Below are 6,229 nucleotides of genomic sequence, written 5' to 3' on the forward strand. Positions count from 1 at the left end.
AGGTAGAGAAGAATCTTCTTCTTCAACTCACACCAGGACCAGGGAACAACTTGTTGTGATGTACCTTCAATGGTTCTTCATTACCATGTTATAGCCCAGGTTCTCTGACATGACACAATCCTCCTACCATCTGGTTCTTCATCTTTTTCTTCTAATGGAATTTTATAGTGTTCTGAACACAATGGAAGCCCTATGGGGATTCCTTAATCTTCCCAAGAATGAGCAAGTTCTGTTATATTTACAGATATTGACCCTTATAGTTCCTTTCTTCATAATGGTTTCCCTTTATCCTCCTTACCAGAAAAATTCAACTCTTAGAACTAGCTAAGAGAAGTCTTTATCTATTTATGGAAGATGTAACTTTTACTCCTGGGAATATATCACATTAAAGATGAATAAAACAGTATCCATTTCAGCAGTTATTATAGATAGACTCTTGACTTTTCTGCATTCTTCCTGAACTTTTTCACATAATGGTAATTATCTAGTCACAATACTGGATCTTTCTCTATATGATAAACTTTAAAAATCCAGAATGTCTCTTTTTTATACATATGTTCTTAAAACTGAGCCCTGGATCTAAAAGGGACTGGAGATTGAGTGCATATTGTTTGAATGCATGAAGGAATAGGTGAATGGATTGCCAGTATAGTTTGATTAGTTTGTGAGTACAGGAAGGGATCACAGAGTGAGGACTGCTCCAACTCTTGGGACCACAAGTTTAAACAAGAAACTTGTTTAGTACCCTGGACATCACTTACTCTGGACAAGGTGATCTCAGAAGAGACCTAAAGGGAACCCTGATGCTTTACAGGTGAGAAAATTAAACCACACAATGGAGAGATGGTTCTAGATGGCCAAACGGCCAGCAGCTGACCCTTAACTTTCCCATGCTACTGATCAGGCAGCTCCAAATGGCTGTCATCTTACCTCTATGGGAGTCTGCAATTTCATCTATCTCCACTGTCTCAAACAGTGTGGACTCCTGGCAGCTTCACCTTGGAATCTGATCACTAGTTTGGTTGCTTTCCCCCTCTGTCTATTTGATATGGCCAGCCTGAACACAGTGCTGATCAGGCGGTCTGAAGCCTTGCACTGACAGAAATCAGGTGTCCTTGCTTCATAAAAGAAACATGAACTGATCTGACTGGAGCTGGAAGCAGAAATGCTGACAAAGATGTAACTCCCAAGGATTCTATGGGGCAAGGAAAAAGCATCACTCTCTGATGATTTAGAGGCAGTGTGAGGCTTGTAGATGAGACAGAGAAAGATGAGGAGAAGTCAGGGCAGAAGTGTACCAAGAAGAAAGATGGCTGCAGCTGTTCACCAGGGTAGAGAAATAGAGGGGATAAGGACCTTATATTAGTGATTGTTCCATAGTAACATGCTAGCAAAAACCATTTAAAGAAGGAAGGGTTTATTCGGCCTTACAGCTTGATTTCCAGTCCGTCATGGCAGGAAGTCATGACAGCAGTGCTTGAAGTGTGCTCATGTTTTATCCAGAGTTAGGATCCAGCATGCAATCAACTCAAACCTCACGTTCTTCTTCTTACTCGGTCTGAAACTGCAGCCGATAGCATGGTACTACCCAAACTTAGGGTGAATGTTCCCACTTCAGTTACTCCAACCTGGAAACTGTCCCACAAATGTGTCCAGAGGTATATTTCCCTGGCAATTGGTATTCGCAAGGAGTTGGCAATCAAGACTAAGCATTACAGAAGGCCACTCACTATCCTCCTCCCTCTGCCCTTCCTCCAGCAATGTCCTAGACTTTATGGCCCTTCCCCGGATCAAATATCTACTTTAATTCCTCGTTGATTTTTTTTCTGTTTTCAACTTCATCTGTCCACAGTTCAGTCTCCTTCAATACTGTACTCTAATAATTTTTTTAAACGCCCTTGATTAAAATTCATCCATGACTTTCTTCTATTCCAGTAGTTCTCAACCTGTGGGTCATGACCCCTTTGGAGGTTGTATATTTGATATCCTACATATTCAATATTTGCATTATAATTCATAACAGAAGCAAAATTAGAGTCAGGGAGTGGCAACAAAATAATTTTATGGTTTGGGGTCACCACAACATGAGCAGCTGTATGAAAGGGTCACAGCATTAGGAAGGTTGAGAATCACTCTTCTACTCTGTATAAAACCCAACTATTTCAGATGATATAAGAATAAATGATACCCAGAAACCATATGGTTTCCCAAAAACCATAGGTCATTAAATCCTACTACCAGTAGGGAGCTATTTTCTTATGAGTTATTAGTCAGGGAGGCACCTGAAGCCCACAAAAACAATTTAGCCAATTGCCACTTCTGTTCATTGCCCACTAGAAATTATATGTAAGACCAGTTGCTTCATATGTCACACACCTTGGTGAAAGGACTTCGAGCAGCCAAATGAAGACTAGACCTGAAGCTTTCCTTTGTGTCAGCTAACCCTTATAGTGCTAGCAGGCACTATGCAGCCTGCAGGGGAAGAATGATCACCAACAATCTTATTTAAATGTAGACCCTAAGTATAGAAATACTGGCCCACCAAGCACAAAGAGTCCACTGGTACCATAGTGGTAAGTCTGTTATAGGAATAACCACCTGCTTTCTGATTGGATTTTGTATCTGATCCATGGCAAGGAATTCATGTTTGGAACTAGCAACCTGATCTTAGCTAGGGCAACCATAGGCTCTAGCACTGGTGCTAGTGATGTTATTTTGCTACATGGACATGATGTGCCTGTCAAATCCCTTCTAAATAACTGTTTGTGCCCAGAGAATAGCTGCTGTAAGCTGCGGTCAGAGAAGCTTCTGTCCTCAGTGGTCAGCAGTGACTAAAGAGACTCATAAGTGGTCAAGTTCAGAGAATAAAAGACTAATTGAGTAGACAGCCATAATGGAACATCTGTAACACCTCCTCCAAGGCTCAGAGATTTCAAGAAAGAGGGTGAGGTGTACACAAGGATGAGGAAGGGTTTGTGGCTCCATGTGAAACACTGGACATGACAGAGTTGTTGTGTTCTTGAACTCACAGTAGCTGTAGTTCCCCACAAAAGATCATCATGAGATTGGGCCAGTCTATACTTGGACACGTAAGGAGGAGCCCATAGGAACCTACTGCTCTGTGTTCATAACTATCCTCCAAGCCAAGTAATCACCATCTTGGGGAGTTCATCTATGGTGTCTTGTAAAAGGATTGTCCCTGCTAGGTCTGTTCACTATTTTTATCCCTTCATGAAGGCAGGGGAGGCTAGTTGTTTGCAACTCTGTCATAATCGCACATGGCCTCTGGAAGAGACTAATGTATGCGGGTATGGAAAGACTAAGACAGGAAAGCTCCATCTATGCAGCTATGAGAAAGTTACCATCCCAGATGAGTAAAGACTTTGCTGTCAAGTGATGCTTTTGGGGGATGAGCACCTTGTGTGCTCAGCCCTCACTTATGCTCTGTGAGTAACTCATTCATTCCTCAGAGTGAATTTTGGCGATATCATGCCTTGGTTTGTTGTTGGGACCTTGTGAGAAGGACTTGACATTGTTTATGTCTCTTTCTAGTAAGGAATTTGAACCACACCCTTTCTGAGGATGTACAAGCAGATAATGCTTGATGAGAAAAGACAGACAACTTCTTCAGTGGTGTCTATTGGTAAGGTGTACATGCTTCTGTTAACAAGCACCTGCCTATGTTCCGCTAAATGACCCTAACTTCACAGAATCATACACACCAAGAAGGACCATGAGAAATAGAAGGAGGTCTAGTTGGAAAGAGGGAAGGGATGAATGGGATTGAGAAGAGCACAGGAGAAAGTAATGGGAAGAGAGCTGAGAGGACTGGAATGCATTATGTACATTTACAAAAATATCATAATGAAAGCCATTGTTATGAACATAATAAATATAGTCTAAAAACATTGAAATTATAAAGAACAGATCTAGATCTCTCCCTGCTGCTGAAAGACAATCAGAAAACTTCTGTCAAGGAATGGATTTGGGAGATAGTGGTACATGGTTTGACAGTAGAAGCGAGCCCTCTTAATGGAAGAATTACCTTCTGTTCCACCCCTGTTACACCAGGGCTTCTCTCATGGTGGCTGAAATACTCTGTCCAATACCTAGCCCTGCTTTAGACATGAGTTAGACACACATCGTTGCCTTCAAAGAACTCACAATCTGATTGATTAAAAAAAAGAAGAAGAAGAAGAAGTCAAAACAAATAAGCTTGGCAAGTCTGTCTAGAAGTCTCTTATGGTGTGCTGGGACTCTCATAGTGTGTGGAGAAATTGAGGACAATGAGCTAGTTCCTGGAAGAAAACTAACTAAGCATTTCCTAGGAACAAAAGAAGACAAGTAGTTAAAGAAATTCTTTAGTTCCAAACCATATGCAAATAGTTATAGATAACATAGAAGGCAGAATATTTGGAAATTAGTTGTAAGAGAATGGTGTATAGGAAATGTCAGTAGGCTCATAGTCTTTCCCTCTCCCCCTCTCCCCTTCTCTCTTTTGTTTCTCTCTCTTTCTCTCTTCTCTCTGTGTGTGTATGTGTGTGCGTGTGTGTGTGTGTGTGTGTGTATGCTCTTCATTTCTCTGTCTCAGTCCTTTCCTTTCTCTTGTTTCTTCCTCCCTAATACCAACACCATTTCACCTCTATGCAGAAGCTTCTTGTGTGTGAGATGTGTGAGGTGGGTAGGAGAAGTAGGTATCCTGTGAAGGCAGCTTCATGATTATATCATCACGGAGGATGGAACTTAAAGAAAAAGTCCCTGCCCCCTTGTTTATCTTAGTTCATTCAGGTTGCTACAACAAAAAACCTACAAGCTGAGTGGCTTATAGGACAAAAATTGATGTCTTACTATTCTGGAGGCCACCAGTCTGAGAATGGGGTGCTGGTGCCATCAGTTCTGGGGAGGTCCCTCTTCCTGACAGTGGCTGTCAGCTTTTTCTTGTGTCCTAATAAAAAGCTGATCTGCTGGATTTCTCTTACCATAACCCAATTAGGCGCACCTCCATGCATAACCACACTGATGGTGTAAACGAGAAGAATCCGATCACTCAGCAGTGCTGTTTCACTGTCATCAATCCTGAGGAAGGACTCGCATCACAGGCCCACTCCAAGACCATCATTTAGGTGTCCCTGTGAAGGGAGAGATTGAACTAGCCTGGGTAACATGGCAAATGTGCAACTCTAGGGTTGCTGGTAGGTCTCTCCAAAGTCACGCTGTAAATGAGACATAGTACTCTCTCAAAGGAATATGGATTGCTGTTACCAGGATATAGGAAATGACTGTAGCTGTCCACTCCACTTGGGAACCCTCCATACTGCAGGGATACCTGTCTAGAATATGAACTTCAGCCTTGCTTGAGGGATGTTTATTGGCAATTGTCATGGGATCTCTAAAATGAAAAGGAAAAAGTGAATCTAGAGGTAAAAGAATACTGAAGTGACAAGCCAGAAAGCCAGACTCTGGGCATGCTTTGGAGCAGCACTCTTAGAAGAAATGTCTTGCTGTCCTTGGCAAGTCTGAGGAAAGAAGAAGACACTCAAAGACCATGTGGAGTGTACGCAGCTGCATTTGCACCAGGAAGCAGAGCTCAGCTGAAGAGCTGCTGTCAGCATCGGAGATAGGAGGAGCCTGTCCTGGCTTTGAAGCTGCAGGGGATAATGGAGCCACAGTGCAAGCACAGGGCCTTTTATTGACAGGGTGAAAAGAAGCCAGCTGGGGTTTGTCTATAGCTGAGCTTCTGGTTCTGTCCCATACTTCTGAAAAAGACCCCCTTTGTTCCTTTGCTGCAGGTGGCACCTGTCATTAGAGGACATGTAAATAGGATAAACAGCCCCAAGCTACTGAAGAGGTGCCCCTTCCTGAAATGTGGCTCTCCAAGTTCATCTCTCTCACTGTTTCTTTCTCTCAATTGGAGGGTTGAACAAAACGAGAATGTGAGGGCCAGAGGACTCTGCCTTCCAATAAAGCAACACTGATTTTTGTTACAAGACACGACTTCTCTGCAGCTTCTTTTCTCATACTAAATCTGAAAAGATAATAGAGAATGATTTTTTAAAAAAAAAAATCAAAATGAGGCTCCAAACTAACAAAATCAAACCCTTGGTCTGTCCAGAAGTGGTAATGAGTTCCTTAAATATCAGAAAGCAGTGCATTGCTATGGACATGGAAGGATGGCTTCCTCCCATGGAGGAAGTGCACTAGAAAATGTTCGCTTCCCAATCAAGTGTGG

This window comes from Grammomys surdaster, unplaced genomic scaffold (assembly GCF_004785775.1).
Source record: "Grammomys surdaster isolate TR1022 unplaced genomic scaffold, NIH_TR_1.0 363, whole genome shotgun sequence".
Classification (NCBI taxonomy): Eukaryota; Metazoa; Chordata; class Mammalia; order Rodentia; family Muridae; genus Grammomys; species Grammomys surdaster.